The sequence below is a fragment of the Kogia breviceps genome, chromosome X, assembly GCF_026419965.1.
Source record: "Kogia breviceps isolate mKogBre1 chromosome X, mKogBre1 haplotype 1, whole genome shotgun sequence".
In the NCBI taxonomy this organism is placed as follows: Eukaryota; Metazoa; Chordata; class Mammalia; order Artiodactyla; family Physeteridae; genus Kogia; species Kogia breviceps.
In genome coordinates this window covers 115,409,006-115,430,963 of record NC_081330.1, presented here as the reverse complement: position 1 = coordinate 115,430,963, position 21,958 = coordinate 115,409,006, and positions in this window count along the sequence as shown.

The following is a 21,958-nucleotide window of genomic DNA, read 5'->3' as shown; positions in this document are numbered from 1 at the left end:
TGGATGGATGTAGTGGAGGATTTCTACCTCCATTATCAAATGGTTGAGATGTTGGTGACGGTTTATCATCAGAGAGCCAGATTTTATTAGCTTTAGCTATCACAAGCATCTAAGGAATCATTAAAGCTCACTAGTAGGAAATACTTTAAACTGATGGATGCAAGACTGACAGCACTAAAAATGAGGATTCTAGGTTTTTCTGGAAAGACAACAATGGAAAAATGAGCACAGAATTACAGTTTTTATAGACTACATACACTTAATAGAATGCACACATCTATAGTTGTGGTAAGTCAACAGAAATAATTGTATCACCCTCCACAGTTATTGTTTTCTTGAAAAGCATTTAAAATCCTAGATTAGTGCCCACAAAACTTAACATTATTTACCATTTATAATGGTAAATTTATAATGGTACTGATAACTACATTTTGTAGAACACTTTATAGTGTTTAAATATTATCCACTTATTTTATCCCACATGATCATTTCATGAACACTTTGAGGACACAGGGCAAGCACTGTTATTCACATTTTACACAGAAGAGAAAAAGAATTTAACTGACCGGCTGCCACTCGGCTGGAAAATGACAAGAGTGCAAAGCTAAATCCAAGGCACCTGACTCCCACAAATAACATTAAAGCAAGTTAGAGAAGAAAGCTAATTTCCAGCAAAATTCATATTTAAGCCACAGCTTTGACGCTCCTCTCAGCTCTCTTCCTACTCAGAATTCCTATACGCTCAGTGAGGCTCCTCCCTCTGTGAGGGAAGAAAACTCATTCACACAAATACGTTAGGAAGATACTATGTCCCCAAGTTTGCCTTTATACTGGGGATGCTAGGAGAGAGCATCCTTTAACAGAATGAAATGAACTAATGGTGGAATTTCTAGAACTACTAAAGACAGAGGAAAAACACTTTGGGGGGGTCTTCAAATCACACAACTGCACGATCGTTTGTTCTACTTGTGAAGCTGATTCTGTACAGCACTGTCATCAGTTTGGGATGCCAGCTGTGATAAAGTACCAAAAAGAAAATAAAGTTTAGCCCTACCACATACAAGCAGTGTGACCAAGAATAAACAAAATCAAATGACTGCAAGCCTGCCTCCATTTACTCATCTGAAAAATGGAAGTTTTTCTTTACAGGGCTGGAGTGAAGATAAAATGAGATAAAATTTCATCTCAGGACAGGAGTGATCATTATTCTTAATATTCTCAGCTGGTTGTTTCTACAGGCTTTTATCTTCTAAAATCAAGTTACCTCCTCTACGAATGTTGTTATTCTAGAAGCAGCCTCATAAATTTTACAATTTACTGTTAGCATTACAAAGAAAAAGCAACTCATCTAATATAATGAATGTGTTATAAAATCCATTTTTATAACTTTGAGAATTATCTAGGAAGCCTGGGAATTTGCATGACTTCAAAGTATTCAAAACATGTGGGTTTTTTTTTTTTTTTGCAGTATTTCCTTATCACAAAGAAGGCACCTAGCTTATTTAGAATAATTTATGGTGCTACTGATTTAAATAGATATATGTAGATATTATTATGTATATGTATCATACACACATTCAATTTCTAAAGTATAAACCTATCAAGTTTATTAACTCCATCCCATTCCCCCCGCCAGTGATTATCATGTTCCAACAGTCCTTAGAGCACACATCTGGCAATCTGTCTTACAATATTAATGTTCTCCAACTTTGATGGTATGTATTCATCTGCCTGTGTGGTGTAGATTTGAGGAGCCCCAGGAGGTATGTCCTATCATATAATTTCTTCTGTCTCCTGGCCAGCATAAGTCTTGTACCTTGGGTTAAACATACATTAAATGTCTAACTACCATCTACATAAAAATATAAATATTCCTTGAAGGTATTATCATTTTTTATCATATCTTATCCTTAACTCACATAGTTTTTTCAGCTCTCAACTAAAAGAGAGGTCCTGTGAAGATGGGACACAGAGAGGTACCTTTGAAATTTGGGAGATTAGTGAGTTAGGTCTACAACGTAGGACACTTACAAGAGTGGGTACGTATGGGTGTTTTAGTAAGAGGGCAGCGAAAGAGAGGGTAACATTAAAGGGTGTAATATACAGTGTTGCCTTCCTACTCAGCATCTAGTCCCTGTTCCACCCTCCAAACAGCACCCCAATTTGGTCCCTTCTCCTTACATAGCACAGTGTGCCTCAAGGGGAGCCAGATCCACCCCCTCCCAGCTTTGGAAATAGGCCGAACTGCACTAAAGGTAATCTAGTCCTCCTCCTTGCAAGTGACTGGTTCAGAAATGGGCACCTGACTCCTTGAAGGCCAGTGAGATTTCCAATGATGGGCCTTTGGTTGGGGGGGTTTCTTCATTTTTCTGGGACAGCTTTCATAGGAACTCTTCCTTCTTTTCCTTTTGCAAGCTGTCACGCACAAATATGTCAAATCCAGGGAGAAGTCCACACTTAGAAGGAAGCAGAGCAAAGAGAATCATAGGGAAATGGCACCAAAGACAATGGATGAAGCGTCCCTGAAGTCTGTCTCACCTTTGCATTTCTCTATGCATGAGCTAGTCTACTTCTTCACTGTACATACCTGGTGGAGTTGGATTTTCTGTGACTTGCTGCCCGTGCAGCCCAAATGATATGGAGTCAAAGACAAAATGTTGTGTTGTGTGGGTCCCACAACTACCATGCTCTGAGCAGGTAGGTTTTTTTAAAATTCACAGGCATCTATACCATTGTCGCTTGTTAAAAGTAAAAGCTAGACAGAGAAAAGTCACGTGACTGTCCAAAGCATTGCTGTGCAACTGACAAAATCTAGGTTGAAATATTCCTCTCACTCCTATCCTGACACTTTCAGTCTCCTGGACTGCATTTTTTTTCACCATTAATATCATCTATAAATTGGGGAAATGTTCTACAAAAATGTCACCTTCATTTTGCAATAATTTGAATATATAATTATTCATCCATCTAAGAAAAACAATCCATTTTAGAAAATTAATTATTGATTATATAAAGTGCTTTCATTCTTAGAATCCATAATGTGAATTGGCTGGATCATAACTAATGCTTTCTAGCATTATTCTTATAAAGGTGTCTCTCCAGTCAGACCTAACAACCTACTTGCCCAACTTGGCTCTTACGCCTTCAAGATCTTAATAGAACAGAAATGAACTTGAAAGTTGTTCCAAATAGGAATGCAAAATTAAATACAGCATTCTTACTTGATACCTAATATTTTAATTTATGTGATATTGCTAATGTCATAAGAAGAAAAAATAGAATTATTTTAATTTGTTTTTGCCTGCAGAGCTGTACATTAATCCTTTACTAAAGGAACAGTTAGATCCTGAATGGGGGTAACCTTAACACAATTGTATTTTGCAATCTCTATTTTTTTTACTCTATTATATAAGTATAGCTTTATTTTTATAGTAAAAGAACATTTACAATGGTTGTACCAATTAACATTTTGCAGGCAAAATATATAGTGTAATAAATTACTAATAGCATAATAAGTATATAAAATGCTCTCTTGGTCCACATCCAGTGGACTTTATTTATTAAGCTATTGAAATTGATTTTAAGACAGGATTCCTGAGTAGCTGATACTCTCTTGTCAGTGTTAACTGTTTGGGAAAAGACAAGCAACATTTCAATACGTATCGATAATTCATAAATTTTTCAAGTGTTTTTAACTTTGTATAAATGCTATTAAAATATTACACTTCATTCCCAACACCTCTACGCAGGAGCCTACATTTGGAGCCTCCACCTTAAGAGCCTTCTGAAGGCAATTCCATCTGATAATATAGTTTCCACGCTTATAGTAAGCTCTTCGACTAACATTGCTCACGTGAGTTTATGTTAAGGTTCTGGTGACCCAATGTGCTACCTGGTCTAGTGAGGATTTCTCTCAGTCTGTTGCTGCACGTTGTATTTGTCTGGTTGCCTGTTTCAGGTAAGGACATGATCGTCCATCAGGTTAAGAGACAGATGCGGGTGCTCCCAAAGGTCAACAGAGAAGTGTGAACTCATAAGGACACCACCCAAATAGGTCCTCTATATCTTTAAAATGCAGGGACTCAACAACAAAGAAGATAATTCATCTGGCCAGGTATCAATGTCATCCTTAGGCCAAGAACAAGGCCATATTGGTCTTAAGCAGTGTTTAACAGTAAAAGGAAGAGAGAAGCAGTAACCCTTCAGGTAAATTTCTCACATTTGCTTGCAGTTTTCATTCCCTGTTTACATTATTTTGTAGACATGCTCAGATAGACACACTGACTCAATCACAGGAGTGAGTTGGTGAATGAGGCTGACTGATAAAGCTGCAAGAGAAAACTTGGGATTTAATATATTTGCTTTCTGCATCTAAAAGTCCTAAGTAAGTAAGTGTCCACAGGCAAGGGCCTCAATCCACATGATTCTGGAGATTAAGCAAAACAAGGACGGAAGAAAACCTCAGTCACTTAAAACTTATCTTTTAAACATATAAAGGTTTATCCTCCAGAGATATAAAACATTAATTGCTACAGTGCAGGTGGTCTCTCTGTTCTCTAACTACCACCATCAAAATGACTTTGACAAAAATACTGCAGTAAGGGAATCTAATTAATCTAAAACCAGAGGGACTGTGAGTTGGGTATAAAAGATAATCTGCTGACTTAAGATTTTAAAAACTCAAGATATTTCAGAGGAAGAGCTTTAAGGATAAAGATATAAAATTACCTATCCTGTAAGAGGTGGGTCTACTACCAATCTAAGAAATAATAAATGAAATAGGATTCAAGGAGGATACTGAGACACTGCTTATGAAAACCAACAAACAAAAGGGAAACAACTTTTTATATTTCTATGAAACCTCTAGGGGATGTTACTTGGTATCCAATGGAACATTAAAAATCACTGTAAAATAGGATTAGCGGAATATACAAAAAAAAAGGTACCTACCCTTTAAGAAGTTGTGGGGGGGGGCTTCCCTGGTGGTGCAGGTTGAGCGTCCACCTGCTCATGCAGGGGACGTGGGTTCGTGCCCCGGTCCAGGAGGATCCCGCGTGCCATGGAGCGGCCGGGCCCGTGAACCTGAGCCATGGCCGCTGGGCCTGTGCGTCTGGAGCCTGTGCTCCGCAGCGGGAGAGGCCGCAGCGGTGAGAGGCCCATGTACCACACAAAAAAAAAGAAGTGGGGTGTGGGGTGTGGAAAAGATTTAGATAATTTGCTGAACACATAACATTTGCCTTTCTATTAAAATCTCTATCATGACATAATCCATTAGCATTAATGCAGAAACCAAAGAGAAAATATTTTCAGTCATGCGTCCAATCAAATTATGTTCTTCGGGCAAATAAGGTTTAGGAGAAAGTCTTGTGAGAAATGCCAGGAATTGTGAAAAGAAACTTTATTTTCATGTAAAATACAACCAATAAAAAACATTTTTAAAGACAAATGCTGGAAATCTGCCACGTTTGCAATACAGATGAATCCCCAAATACCTAACGGGCCAGGTGTTTTAAAGTAATCCAGTGGTACCAAAACCTGTCAAAACATTGGATTCCATACCATATGCCCATTCTCCTAATACTGTAAAGCGGAAGTTCCTTCCACCTGCCTCAAGTCTTACCTGAAACTAGACCATGGAGAAAGAAACAAGGGAGAAGTTATAAATCACTGCCCTGTCAAGTCCAAATTGAAAGGCACGCGTGTAAATCGCTGAGGCTAAAAAGGATTCCTCCCTAAGGCAGAAGAAGAATGTTTGCTTACACCTTTATAAATAAAGTTCTGTCAAGCTGCAAGGAAAATATACTCATATCCATAGGGGTAGCCAGGGAGGCAGCCCTGTGAATCTCCAACGCAATCTATTTCCACACAAAGGACACTCTCACCAGCTTCCTCCTGGGACAGTAAATAATTGCTGATCATCCCAGATGGTGTGACTCTAAACTTATCAGTGACAGATAATAAATCAGAGCATTCTGATATGTGCCATGCTATTACAGTTCCAATGATTTCACACCAATGGGACATTCAAACTGCTAAGTAGCATAATTAGTTACAGATAATTCCAAGACATTAATCATGCTTGGGATAAATCCCTGGAACAAACACTGAAAATATTCTTTATCGTATATACACCTAAATGCCTGAAAGGGACTAATTTGGTACCGGGCTTGTAAGGATGCAGGCATTTAAGATGAACAGCACCTTTTAATACCCAGAATTGATACTCCACAATACATTTTATAAAATTAAGTACTCTTCCACAACCACCTTTTCAATTTCTCAAGTTTTGCTCAAACAAGACATTTTATATTCAAGAGAATTTTAATTCTAATTTTATTCATTTCAACTACTTCTTTTTTTAAAAAAAAAAAAGGAAATCAACTGTTCTCTGATCAAGGAATGCAATACCCACCCCGGGAATAACTGAAAAGCAAATGGGTTTTGTTTTGGCATCTTTTCCTAGTGCCTACTTCAACATTTTAGCTTACTTTTGTGAAACATGTCCTGTAAAGCATACCTGGAGTCCTTCCACCTAATGCCCCATGCAAACCTGCTCTCTCTGGAATAGACCTCTGATCATTTACTGTTCTCGGTCTGCCTTCGAAATTCACTGCTCCTATGCCCCATTCTCTCAGAATCTTGATCATCACTAGCTACTCTCAGTAACCAAGCCACAGGGTATCAACAACTGAGAACAATTAAAGCGCACCTTCCAACATTATAGCTGCATTTTAAACTGTTGGGCTTGAAAATGAGGAGAGAGTTTGGGATACGTTATATTGGTCTAGGGGAAGCCCACAAATCATGATACTATATGAGCAACTAGCTTATGTCTAGAATTGGTCATGAGGTTATAGGCGAACACAGGCTATGTGAGTTACCGACGTGAGTTGTTGCAAACATTCAAAAGCTCTACATGCTGAGAAAGCCATAGAGCACTTATGTGTGTTTCCTCTAGAAGTTCTATAAATTGTCTACTGTCTAAAATCCTCAATCTACTCTTCCAGATCATGTATCCTTTTATGTAATTTATGGTGATTCCCTAATCCAGAACATTTTGACTTTTATGAAATTAAATCTGTTAATCTGTTCATTCGTCTTCTTTAAACTTTGGTGTTTTAGGTAACTGTTGTAAAAGTCTCCCATAAATTAATGGAAATATTCCCTTGAGTCATTTTCTAGTAATTTTACTTTTGTAATTAATATTTAAATCTTCAATCTATCTGGTATTTATTGTGGCTATCACACGAGTCAAGTATATAACTTTATATTTTTCCCAATTTGTAGCATATTGTGTTAACACCTTTAATTTTTAAAAAGTCAACCTTTTTTGTTCCAAATTCCCATCAATAGAATATAGAGTAAGTTAATTAAAGCTTATCTACATAATGAACTACTATGTAGCTCTAAAAAAAAATGAAGTTGTTCTATATGTAATAATGCCGACAACATAGAGCTTGAACAGTTACAATGAGAAAAGCGTATATTGAAGAAAAGCATGTATGATATAATCCTATTAAGAGTAAATCAGGACTTCCCTGGTGGCGCAGTGGTTAAGAATCCGCCTGCCAAAGCAGGGAACACGGGTTTGAGCCCTGGTCCGGGAAGATCCACATGCCACGGAGGAGCTAAGCCCATGCGCCACAACTACTGAGCCTGCGCTCTAGAGCCCGTGCGCCACAACTACTGGAGCCCGCACTCCACAACAAGAGAAGCCACCACGATGAGAAGCCCGTGCACCACAACGAAGAGTAGCCCCTGCTCACTGCAACTACAGAAAACCCGCGTAGCAACCAAGATCCAATGCACACCCCTAAAAAAAAAGAATCACCTCTCCAGATAAGTAACTATATATACAATTGTCTAAATGTTTTTTAAAAATCTAAAGGGATATAAACTGTTAATAGTTTCACCTGAGGATCAGGATTGGGGATAGAGGAGAGTCTTTTCCAACTATTTAAACTTACATAATTTTAAAAATGCATTTATAGGGCTTCCCTGGTGGCGCAGTGGTTGAGAGTCCGCCTGTCGATGCAGGGAACGCGGGTTCGTGCCCCGGTCCGGGAAGATCCCACATGCCGCGGAACGGCTGGGCCCGTGAACCATGGCCGCTGAGCCTGTGCGTCCGGAGCCTGTGCTCCGCAACGGGAGAGGCCACAACAGTGAGAGGCCCGCGTACCTCAAAAAACAAAAAAATGCATTTATAGAAGCATATACATCTTTTGCATTTTAATGCAAATTTTGAAAACCAGAACAATTCGTTAAAGTTAACCAATAGTATAGTCAAAAATGTATACCCTCCACATCACTAAATGCATAGAAAATTTGATAAGAAACTCCTATCTCTTTCTTCCTCTGCCAGACTGTGACTTGAACGAGAAATTCACCTTTGAGTTTAGCTTCAGAGGTTTTGGAGTTGTTACTTCAGTTAGCCTATGGTGACTACTTAAATACTACGTAGGAAAATAAGATATGGATATGAAAAGTTAAGAGATCAAAGCAGTATATGTATATAACACTCCCGACAGTAAGGACTGTAGGAATGAGATTAGGAAGAGATCCCCAGAAGAGTTTCATAGAAAGGATGGGATAGAGCCGGTCAAGTTTTGGTGACATGAAAAAGAGTTGTGGAGAAAACGTGTGAGAAAAGTTGAGAATCAGGAAAGTAAACATATTAGATACGTATGTGTATAACTGAATCACCCTGCTGTACATCTGAAACTATCACAACATTCTAAATCAACTATAGTCCAATATAAAATAAAAATTAAATAAAAATTTTAAAATGGTAACAAAAAAACCAAAACTGCATGCCTTCCTTATATATTTCAAATAAAATCCAAATTTCTTAATCAGGAAAAAAAAAACAGATGAGTCTCATTGGAGTATTTTTACCAAGAAGCAGTGGAGTTAATTCCGAAAATGTAGATTAGAACTTAATTACAGAGAACCCCCAATGTCAGCCCAAGGGTGTTGAACTTTGTCATGCAGAACCAGTATGACAAATAGGTATTATCTCCTATGTCAATGCAAATTGCTGTGTGTTGGGGGTGGGGTGGGGTCTACCTTTCAACTAGGTTGAGAAAGCTTCTCAAGTTATAACTCAGTAGGAAATATCTTCCTGATCTATTAGCAAGGTCTAATATGGGCTAGTGAGAGAGGCGCTGCATATTTGCTAACTCCGCTAGAGGCAAGGAGGTTTCTGAGATGTGGAGAAATGGATGTGACAGCTTTCTTGAAAAATAAAATAAACAGGACTTAACACTGATGAGACAAGAGAGATGGTATAATAAGACTTGACGAGGCTTGAGGAATCAAAGGTGAACCTAAGGTTTTGATCTTTGAGTCCTTAGAATGTTAGCAGCATTTTAAAAAATAATTTAGAAAAGAGTTCATTTTCAGGGAGAAGGTAAATGAATTCATGTTTTTTGAGCTGGTGGCCTTGTGAAAATGCCTTGCAAGAAGTTTGGTGCAGGATATTGAAAATGCAGAATAAAGAGAAAGAGAAACTTTTTTTTTTTTTTTCCCTCTTCAGGAAGGCAGATTGTTGGAAGAGAAAAAAATTCACAACCTACTTACGCATCATCCCAATTTCGAGTTCCAAGGAGGGGATGGTTTAGCAATCCACTGGGTAGAATACAATAAAAGACTGTATTTTTCCCTCTCAAAAAATTTTTTTATAGGATCACAGTTTCGCAATGCAATGATAGTCAGTTCTTTTTAAACTTTACTACAAAAATTACAAATAAGCTATTTTTATAATTTCCCAAATTCATATTACTTAAGTTTAGCTTGGCTTCCTTTTAATCAAATCGAAGCTTTATCTCCATTTTAAGTTTACATTTGGAAGAAAAATCCACCTGTAATTAGGCCATATTTGTGCATGGTGCATGGTACAATTCAAAGTCCTTCCACAATTGCTTGTGTGACCTTCACAAGTCTCCATGAGGGAATAAGCCTGGAGTTATAACCTCCACTATACAGATGGATTCAAGTGGTACCTCGAAAGGGGATATTGTTTACCTAAAGTCTACAAAATAAGTTAGTGATGGAATCAGGGTAAGAATTGAGGTCTCCTAACTCCAAATCCAGTGTTGTTTATAGAACATCACAGACTTTCTTCCATATTGAAATATTTAGTTTCATATTGGCCTTTTAAAATGTTACATATTCTTATTTTTCAAAAATAGTCTGATAGTGGGCTCCTCTTCTAATTTTTCTATTAAATTGTGTTTACTTGCCCCCATAAGAACAGTTATGCCCTTTATGAAAGCTTGAGGCATAGTCTATAATGCTCTCAAGAAAGATTTATGATCTCACACAATATTTAACTGCTATCATTAAAAATAAGTGGTGAGATAAAGCGGTTTCAATTACACAATGAAAGCGTTACCCTATTTCAAAGGCAGACTGAATTCAAACTGCTTGAAACAATCAAGTTACTGTTTTCTCTTGTGTTCCAAGATATCTAACACAATGAGAATGAAAGATTTTTTTGTTTCTTCTATTGTCAACAAATACTGCATATACTGGAAAAATAGTAATTCACTACCAAAGCGTGTTTTTTTTTTCTTTTCGCGGTTAAACCATTGCTCTATGGCTAAATGGCACGGTTAGAAACCTCCAAGGCTGTTTTTCTACAGGTTTTTAAGTGGTCTGTTTTCCTCATAAGGTTTACTTAGAATCTCTTGTACTTTACCTGACAGGATGTGACCCAGGGTGAAGGACAGAAAAGCTGATTGAAATTATATATATATACCTCTGAGACCTCCACAAGACTGACACCTATTTTCAGATTTGTTTACAGTTGAGTCTGAGAAATAAAATGCTTCCACTTTACTCTGGAGTTAAAAATATCATCTACAAGGGCAAAGACCATTACACATGTGCCTCTGAGGATTATTTTTAGTTTCTAATACAGTCCTAAATGACTCAATAAATGCTTATTTAATTGATTTCGATAAAAATAATATATAAGTAGGTTCAGGGTAGTAGCATACTCTACTGGGTATGGGTGGAACTGTTCAGGAGTGGTAGATCGACTGTAGAAACAGTCCCAAATCTCTGTCTTTTACTCTATTCCCACCCTTTGCAACGTGGTTTGGAAGCTCCTCCAATCCAGCGGTGGTGTCTCTTTCCCTATTCTTTGAGTCTGAGCTGCCCCTGTGACTGGATTTGGCAAACAGAATGTGGCAGAAGTGACACTGTGCCAGTTCTGAGCCTGGGCCTTGCCCTCTTGGAAGTAGTTACCATCTGAGCAAGCCTGGGGGCTGAGAGCCCTCATGGAGCAGAAATGAGCTATCCCAGCTGATGTCCTCCCAGACCAGGCAGCCATCACCCAGGTGACCCAACAGCTAACCACAGACACATGAGAAAACTCAGCTGAGACCAGCCCAGACTGCTGACCCACAAAATCATGGTTTTTGTTTTAAGCTCCTAAGTTTGGAGGTGGTTTGTTACACTTCAAAAGCTAATTAACGCATAGGAGGAAGACCGGCGTAAGAAAAACCCGATATTCCTATTCAGAAAAGAGCTGCTGCCAAGAATTTCACACTTTCGCAAAGGCCTTAGGAAGGAAACCACCACCTTTCTCTCTATCCTTTATTTGTGCTTTCCCAGCAGGCACAGCTAGCCTGAATGGTGAATAGCTTGACATTGGGCTACATTTTCTGGCAACAGGAATAAGAAAGTTAACGATGGCTGGTCTGTGCTACAGCTTTCACCAACTTCCTCTGAAGTGGAACAAGCCCCCCCTTCTCTTCTGCTCCCTAATGCTTTACAACAGATCCTTCTGTGTTTGTGGGTAAGGGCAGGGGTCCGCCACTGTCACTCACGGTCCTGCTGGTTATGGTGTGTGGAGCAGGTCTGTGGTCCTTCCCAGTGGCCTCTGAAACTGCCCTACAAATCCAGGTCTCTTCACAGGCAAGTCCAGATTCAGGGTGGAAGCAGGAGTGACCAATAAACTTCCGGTTCAAACTACATTTGCTAACACACATCAGCAGCTGGATGCCATTATGTCCATTCTGACCAACAAAAACCCCAAGAGGAGAAGGGACTGGACTTAGCGCTTCCCCTTCAACATCCAATAGCTATGAATATCAACCTGAAAATTTTAAATGTATAATGAAATGGAATTATTTCTTGGATTTTCTAGGTTACAATTCCACTATTTTTCATTTTACATGTTATGGGATTCTTATTTTTGGAATATAACCTTAATTCTTTTATATTCAATTTTTCTATAAAATGTCTAGATAAGAACCACACAAATTTCCAATCACTCTATTTTGGCCCTTTTATACGTAGAGATGAGAAGTTACTTCGATCAAACAAAAGCAGCTCTTCCTTTCCAACTGTCAGATTTCTGCTCTATTTTAAAAACTCAGCACTTGGTAGTATAATGTGATTTTTTTTTTCCCAGAAAGAGGATAGCATATAAAATTAGGTAATGGATAGCAACTCAATTTAGCATGTTAAAAAATGTTTGTTTCACACAGAAGCACGCACACACACACGCACACAAAGCGTTCTTCTGGAAAGTGTACTAATGAACAATACAAAGACAAACCTTTATGTATTTTTGTTTCACCTTGCAAAAAGTTTAAGGATATGACGTAAGGAAATAGTTGACAGTGTGGAACAGTTGACACCAATATCGGGAGAAAAGTAGCCTAGATTCCCACTTCATGTTCAGTTCAAAACTGGACATTTTCTACATCCTAAGAGATGCTACTTTCTGTCTTTCATAACCTCTGTGCATATGGAATTCAAAATAGAGCCATCAGAACTTCCTTTTAAGAAAGCAGTTGCATTTGTAACACCAGCCTAAGCACGTCTATTTCTCTCTACTGTTTACATTTCTTTAATATTGACGAGTCTATTTTATTCTATTTCTTCCTCTGTTTTGGAAAACTTAAGTTGTTCATTTTGTCTAATATTCAAATTTACTGACAAAATTGTTCAAGTATACTTTATCTCAATATTATTAGTAATTATGCCTTCTTCTTCTTTCCTAATATAATGGATTTAGGTTTTTCTCTTGTTCGTTATTTTTGTCAATCTTGAAGTTTATATATCTATTAATCTTTTAAAGGAACTAACTTTGGATTTTTGTTGATCCCTAATGAATTGCTGTTTTCTCTTTCATTAAATTATACAATTATCCATACATTATTTCCTTCATTCTACTTCCTATAAGACTATTCTCTCTTTAAAAAATCTTATGTTGTCTTTAGATGCTTAGTTCATTGATTCTCAGCCTCTTTTTCTAATATAAGCATGTAAGGCTGTACATTTCCTTTTCAGTATCTATTCAGCTGCACCTCACATTTTTGATGTATTCAATTTTTATTATATTTTATTTGTAAGTATTGATAAGTTTGATTCATAATTCTTTTTTAACCCATTAATCATTCTGAAGGATATTTAAATTCTTGAAATATAAAAAGGTTTTTTAAATTATCTTTTTATTTATCCTTAATTTAATGGCATTGTGATCAGGCTTGTTTTAAGAATTAGTAGATAGTCATTTTGTTTAAATTGTATTCTGCAGGACTATATTCTGCAATTGTTGAGTGCAGGATTTTAAATATGTCTATTAGATCAAGACTGTTCGCTGTGATGTTAAAAATTCTCTATTGTTAACAATTTGTTTGATCTATCGATTACCGAGGGAGTTGTATCTGTCAGTTTGTGGAATTTTCATTGCATTTCTACCCACTTTTGCTATATTGAGATCAGGTTGTTAACTGCATATATTGAGGCTTATATATTCCAGATGAACCGAACATTTATGCTTATGTAATGATCTTCTTCATGTAAGGCTTTTTGTTTCAAACTGTCAGATGTTAATATATGTACTGTCCAGTTATTTTATTTTATATGTGTCTTATGTCAGGTAGTAATACATGCTCTGGAAATAAAACAGAGTAAGAGGATAGACAGTTATGGAGGTGTGCTCTGGGAAGCCGCCCTGCTAAGGTGAGTTTTGAGCAAAAAATCTGAAAGAGGTGAGGATAAAAAGCCATGTGAATATTTGGGAATAAAGGGTTTCAGGCAGAGAGAACAGCACAGGCAACTGCTAGAACATGCTTGGTGTGTGTGCAAGCCAGCAAGGAGGGTAGTGTGGATGCAGAGGAAGAAACAAGGTAAAGATGACATCAGAAAGGAAAGTGGGCTCGATCAGGTAGGGACTTGCAGGCAACGGGGGGATTTGAGAATTTATTCTAAGAGGCAAAGCTGTTAGAGTGTTATGAGCAAAGAACGGACATGACCTGACTTACATTTTAATATTATCAATGTGACTGTCATGTTTAGAAAAGACTATGGGGCTGGGGTAGGGCATGGGTCGAGAGTAGCATCGGATTAACTAGTTGGAAGACTTTAGAAATAATTCAAATGTGAGATAATGATAGTTTAGATCAGTGCAGTAGCAGCAAAGAAGATGAAAAATAGTCTAATTTGGGGTGTGTATATATATATATATATATATATATATATATATATATTTTTTTTTTTTTTTTTTTTTTTTTTTTTTTTGTGGTATGCGGGCCTCTCATTGTTGTGGCCTCTCCCGTTGCGGAGCACAGGCTCCAGACGCACAGGCCCAGCGGCCATGGCTCACGGGCTTAGTTGCTCCGCGGCATGTGGGATCCTCCCGGACCGGGGCACGATCCCGCGTCTCCCGCATCGGCAGGCGGACTCTCAACCACTGTGCCACCAGGGAAGCCCTGGGGGGTATATTTTGAAAGTTAGAACTGGCTGGACTTGCTGATGGACTGATATGGAGTATGAGAGACAACAGAAATCAATCCTATATGCCTGATATGAACAATGAACACCACATGGGACTGACATTTACTAAAATAAGGATGACTGTAAGAGGAGCTGGTTTGCATAGGGAAATCAAGACTTGATTTTATAACCTGCTAAGTCTTAGATGCTTATTAGTCATCCAAGTGGGGATGTCTGGTTGGCACTGGAGTTCAGTCTAGAGATGCGGGCTAAAGATATAATTGGGGAGTCATCACATATAGGAACAGTCTTTAAAACTGTGAAATGTATGAAGAGCGCCTAGGGAGGGAGAGAAGATAGAGAAAAGAAGAGATCTAACAATGGAGCCCTAGGGCACAACAATGCTGAGAAGTAGGAAGATGAAAAGAACACAAAGGCAAGTGAGAGAGAGCCATGATCTGCAGGCCAAGGGGAGAAAGTGATTTCAGAAAGAGAAACTCCACTACATCCGAACAGAGAGGATAGGTCAAGTAAGATGAGAACTGAGAATGCTTAATTCTCGGGCTGGCAATGTGAAAGGCACTCAGGCAGTTTGAACAAAGTCATTTCAGAGGAGTGATTAGGAATGAACACCACATTGCAATGTGTTCAAGTGAGAATGAAGAGAGAAAGGAAGGATAGAAAGTAGAGGAAAAAAGTTTTTGGTTTTGGTAAAGGGGAACAGAAAAATAGAAGAATCAAGATAGGTATTTTTGTTTTATGTTTTAAGACAGAAGACACTACAGCCTGCTATTGGCAGAGATAGGAAAATTGATTATGCGGAAAGAAAAATAATTACAGGAGTGAAGTCCTTCTATTCCTAAGGTCCAACTGTTTTCCGTTAAGGGCCAAATAGTAAGTACTTTAGGCTTTATGGGCCATACTACTTAACTCTGTCACTGCAACCCACAAAAGCAGCCACAGACAATATGTAAACAAATCAGCATAGCTGTGTTCCAATCCCACTTTATTTTCAAAAACAGTAAGCCAGCTCGAATTGCCAGTAGTTTGCCAACCCCTTTTCTCGTCAATAAGTATTTTCTGGATTGGAATTAAATTCCTTTGAGTAAAATGGAAAACTATTTACTATATCAGATGAAACTAAACTCTGTTTTATAATAAAACTCTAGATTAATGAGTTGTTGTCACCCTACAGGGAGGTTCCTAAATCTGGACCACGTCACTCCTAGTCCAATTCTGTTTAATTCTCATCAGTACCTATCAGAAAGGTAAAGAAAATGCTTAAGATTACAAACAGCTGAGAAGAACTTTTTTTGACACTAGAAATATAAAGAAGTCAATTAAGCAGAATACTAGGGCAGAAGCTAACACTGTAGAATAAAACTTAAAATAAAAAAATAGATCACACAATTTCAGTAGGAATTTAAGCTCCATATTACTCATAAGAGTGACCTAATTTCCAAAACAGATCACATTCAAAATTTGCCTACACTGACAAGTATCTAGCATCCAGGACAAAAGAGAGAATCATCCGAATGTGGAGATTTACACAGTATTATAGGAAGTACATTTGAAGGGGGGGAATCTGATTTGTTAGAGCTCATTCAGAGGTGAGTGGGTCAGAATGGTGAGAGGTAATAGGTGCACAATAAATGTTAATATCACTACAATTGGAAAACAGGCACAACATATATCGTCCACCTCTTAAGGAATTTGCTAATTAATTTGCAGAGACTCTTTTGATTTTTAAAACGGACTCCAGAAAAGTTAACATTGGATTTAGGCAGCCCCTAGGAAGTAAACAAACCATGGAAAATAAAACACTCAATTTTTTTTTGTCATTCAAGAGGCTCTTCCATCAAGATTTTGTTCTGCCCGTTTTTTAGATCTTTCTGGAAAACTCCACTGGCTGGAGCTCTGCCGTAGAGTTCAGCAACGCAACCACCGTGCCATCACTTTTCCAATTCGTTAGACCATATTATTAGAGCCTTTGCCACGATGGCTTTCACAGCTCAGGGCATAAATGTCTGAGCCTAATCTGGGAACTTAGAGCTTATCCTTTGTTTTCTTCAAGTTTATTTTATTTTACAACACAGGAGGAGGATATTCTCTCAAGGCTTGAGATGATGAGTCTTTTACCTTAACATGTTTTTGCATAACCAGACTATTTATAGGAAAGGCAGAAGCAGCATCTTCTTGGTGCTTCTCCATTAAAGAAAAGGGCAGCTCATGCATTGCTGGTAGCCTAAGGTGGCTCTGAAATCATCTGTCAAGCACACAGAATGCCTGGCTTTGTTTTAACATTACAGAAAAGCAAAGTTCCAGTGGGCTCTGTTTGGCACTTTCCTGTTCCAAATGCTTTTCTTACCGTTTTATTTTATGGATGAATTTTATAACAAGATGCAATTGTAAGGGCTGACTTTCTTGAAGGGACTTGCTTAGATGTTCCTGTCTCACCATTATTTGCTTTGCCCCTGGAATCACCATGGGTATAAATCTAATTGCAGTTGTTGACATTCCTCTGACCACTCAGTTTTCAGGTACCCAATTATAAAACTATACTAACAACACAATCGTAACTAACAGTTGCATGGAATTTTATCACTGATAAAGTTCTTTCATGTACATCATCTCATGCGAAATCCCAGAGGTCAGAGCTTATTTGATCAATGTTATCATCAGAAAAGCATTTGTTAGAAGACCCCACAACAGAAATACTTGAGGGTATTTTAAGGACAAGCTAATGAGATGCAATCTGTACTACCCATCACGATAGTTCACATTAAACAACATATAAAAAAGGTCGATGTGCCTAGACAGATTCTGAGTCAATGCAAGTGTTTATTTTACGTGTGTCAGCCATATGTCCCAGCTATATTAGTTTCCTAGAGCTGCCGTAACAAAATACCACAAAGTAGATGGCTTAAAACAACAGAAATTTGTTCTCTCACAGTTCTGGATTCCAGAAGTCTGAAAACAAGGCCTTGGCAATGCGGGTTCCTTCTGGAGGCTCTGAGGGACAGTCTAGCCCATGCCTTCCCTTAGCTTCTGGTGGTTGCCAGCAATCCTTAGCACTCCTTGGCTTACAGATTAACCATTCTCATCTCTGGCATTGTCCTCACGTGGCCTTCTCCCCGTGCCTGTCTGTTCTTTATATAAAGGATGCAAGTCCTATTGGACTAGGGTCCACTCTAGTGGAGAACCAACTCATCTTAATTTGATTAAATCTGCAAAGACCCTCTTTCTTAATAAGGTCACATTCACGGGAACACAGTTTGGGACTTCAAGGTGTCTTTTTTTTTTCGGTATGCGGGCCTCCCACCGTTGTGGCCTCTCCCGTTGCGGAGCACAGGCTCTGGACGCGCAGGCGCAGCGGCCATGGCTCACGGGCCCAGCCGCTCCGCGGCACGTGGGATCTTCCCGGACCGGGGCACGAACCCGTGTCGCCCGCATCGGCAGGCGGACTCTCAACCGCTGCGCCGCCAGGGAAACCCTTCAACGTGTCTTTTGAGGGGACACAATTCAACCCACAACCCCAGCCTTACCAGTGACAACAAAGTTTTCTCTTGTTATACTCCAAGTGTTATAATCCCTTCTTGCCACAGACCTACTTCTTGCGACTTTGCCCCGAGTCCCTGCCATCTCTGTATTTTGGAACACAGAATACTCTATCAAGAGCCCTCGATTTACTTCTGCTCTCGCCTTCCCATCCTGTTGCCATTTGGCTACCCAGAGTTCTGATGATCTTTGTGAGAACACCATTCTGCCCCACACAGCCCCACGTGCTGGTGATTGCTACCGAGTCTCATTCTTCCTCAAGTTTGGCCATATTGTTGATAGGGCTGGAGCTCAGATGCACCTGCTTGAGGCTAGAGGCTCCAAATTTTCTGCCTTGCCAAATCCTTTTGGGCATATTGCTGCTACTGCTACCTTTGCCTTCAGTGACAAATAGAGGTGGAAGGTCGACCAGCCTGGGTCTATTCTCCTTATGCTCAAGGTAACTTGACTTACAGCACTGAAATCGCACCTGCCCTCTTTACACCTTGGAGTCTGCGCCAAGTTAAGGCTCCTTGTATAGCAGAACAATAACCCACCTCATTTCTCGTCCTAGGATAAACAGCTTCTCAGGGGGACAGACGCTGTGAACACCAGTTGCCCTTGGAAGAAGCCACCACTCCCCATCAGGATGTGATCTTCTCCCATGGTCTCATTCAGAAATGAATCTGCTATTTTGTGATTTAGACAGCGAGTTGGCTATGCAATATACATTCTTCCCCTTTGCTCGGTAACAGAACAATTATTTTGTTGGGTGTGGAAAGAGGCCCGGCAATAAAATATGTATCCAAGCTTCCACTGCAGATAAAAGTGGACAATGAGATGTAGACACAAGTCTTTCAGCAGCGCTGTTGGGAAATGTCTTTACAGGGGCCTGACTCAACTCCTTCTTTTTCTCTCCTGGAACATATGGCTGGAGCTGCAGCAGCCATCTTCCCACTATGAGGTAACCTTGAGGATGAGAATACCACATTAAGGATGGCACAGTCAAAATAAATAAATAAAAGGAAACTGATTATCAGTGACATTGTGGAGCCACCAAAAGGAGCCCTGGACTTTATTTACTTTGTCCCCCAGGGCACATTTAGCAATGTCTGTTAACATTTAACAATGTTTTAATTGCCATAACTGGGGGGGAGGGGTGGGTGTTATTGGCATCTAGTAGGTACAGGTCAAGGATGACGCTGAACATTCACATTCTGTAGTATACAGGACAGCCCCCACGGCAAAGAATCATCCTGCCCAAATTGTCAATAATTCTGAGGTTGAAAAGGCTTGCATTTAAAGATTAAAAACCTCTGTTATAGGGCTTCCCTGGTGGTGCAGTGGTTGAGAGTCCGCCTGCCGACACAGGGGACACAGGTTCGTGCCCTGGTCTGGGAAGATCCCACATGCCGCGGAGCGGCTGGGCCCGTGAGCCGTGGCCGCTGAGCCTGCGCGTCCGGAGCCTGTGCTCCACAACCGGAGAGGCCACAACAGTGAGAGGCCCGTGTATGGCGGGAGTGGGGGAGGGGGGAGTCTGTTATGTCAAGCCTATGTTGTTAGCAGTCAAATGTAATTCCTGGTACACGCTGGAGCAATTCTCAAAGTCGAGGTTGTTTCATCTTTCTTGCTGTTATGCTGTCACATACATAAGAACTAGAGTGAACGTTAAACAAAATGTTTGCACTGTGTGACTCAGGCTTCCTTTATTTAAATTTAGTATTTCTACTGCCAGGAGAGAACAATAATTATGAACGCTTTAAAGTGCTGCCAGGTAAGGCATCATTAATAAAGTTATTGTATCACCGCTCTCTGAGTTAAAAGCAATAGGCTTGGTGCCTCAACAAGTTAAACATAGAATTACCATACAACCCAGCAATTCCACTCCTAGGTTTACATCCCAAAGTATTAAAAACAGGCACTCAGACAAATACTTGTACACAAATGTTCACAGCAGCACTATCCACAATAGCTAAAAGGTAGAAACAACCCAAATGTCCATCAATGGACATTTGATATATACATAGAGTGGGATATTATTCAGTCATGAAAAGGGATGAAGTATTGACCCATCCTACAACATGGATGAATCTCAAAGACACTATGCTAAGCGACAGAGTCGGTCACATATTGTACCCTTCCAGTTGTATGAAATGTCCAAAATAGCTAAATCCATAGACACAGAAAGCAGATCAGTGTTTGCTAAAGGCTAGAGGAAAGGGGAATAGGGAGTGACTGAGTAATAGGCACGGGGTCACCTTTTGGGGTGATGAAAAGGCATTAGTACTAGATAGAGGTGATGGTTGTACAACATTGGGAGTGTACTAAAGGCCACTGAATTGTATACTTTAAAGTCGTTAAAACAAGATCCTACTGTATAGCACAGGGAACTATATTCAATATCCTGTGATTAAACCATAATGGAAAAGAACATTTAAAAAGAATGTACATATAGGTATAACTAAATCACTTCACTGTACAGCAGAAATTAACACAACACTGTAAAACTATACTACTTCAATAAAACTTTTTAAAAAACAGTTAAGATGCCCATATTTATGTTACATGTATTTTACCACAGTTTTTAAAAAGCAATAGGCTAATACTGGTTGTCTCTGGTTCTCAGAAATAGTTATTCGGAACCCACCAAGTTTCCTAAGGGACCAGAGTCTTTGCCTAGAAATTAGATTGACTGAGGGAAAATTCAGAGTAATGGCATTTCAATTTGAAAAAATTAAAAGGTCTATAATATCAGTAATTTGTAAAGTTTGGGAATTGGTCGTCTCTAATTCCCAAACCTTATCACAATAACTGCTTCTTCACTGAAGGGCTGACGGGCAGAAAATGGTGGAGTGCAAATTTTGAACCTGAAACATAGTAGCAGCAGAATCTTTGCTGGGAGACTGGGTGAGGGTCCCAAGCATCTCCTTCTACAAGGGTCTTCCAAATTCCAGTAGAATCACACTGTAACTTGGTGATATTAAGGTCATCTCAGTCTAAATAAATTATGCTTTTTATCATTCTGGTAAAATTCCTTGATGTTATGAGAGCTCTATTTAAAGGTTCTGTTGAGCACATTTCAGAAATCTATGAATAAGCTAGGTTTGCATGTCAATCTATTTGAAACTAGAATTAAATTCACTTTTCAAAGAGCTTTTTTCCAACTAGGTTGTTGGCGTAACTCTTAATTTGAACTGAAGTGGGAAAATGCATAAACCTTCTAACTTCTTTTAGTTATTTATGGATAAGGAATCATGGGAAGAATGTTCATTTCCTCCAATTCTGCAGAAGAAAAAATACCCCCATGTTGACCTCAGGATTTAATAACTGATTTATGTTTCTCTTCTTTCAGAACGTGAGTTCAAACAGGAACACCTTGCATTTTGATTTTTTTTTTTTTTCCTGCCTCCATCCAGTGACTGGTTGTGGCTACATTCACACAGAACAATTAAAAAGAGCAAAGAAAAAAAGAGAGCAGAGGGGAAGATGGAAGGAGTCTGGGTCCCTGAATGACTGTGCGGAGGAGAGAAGCATGCCTTTCTTAACCCACGTGAAGTGTAATGTGATCTTAGAAATTAACTTGTATTGTGCTACTTAGATCTAGAAGTTTCTTAGCATTATTAGCCTACATTGACTAATAAAATCAGAATTAATAAAAAAAATAAAAAGAGCAATGCTCATATGAATA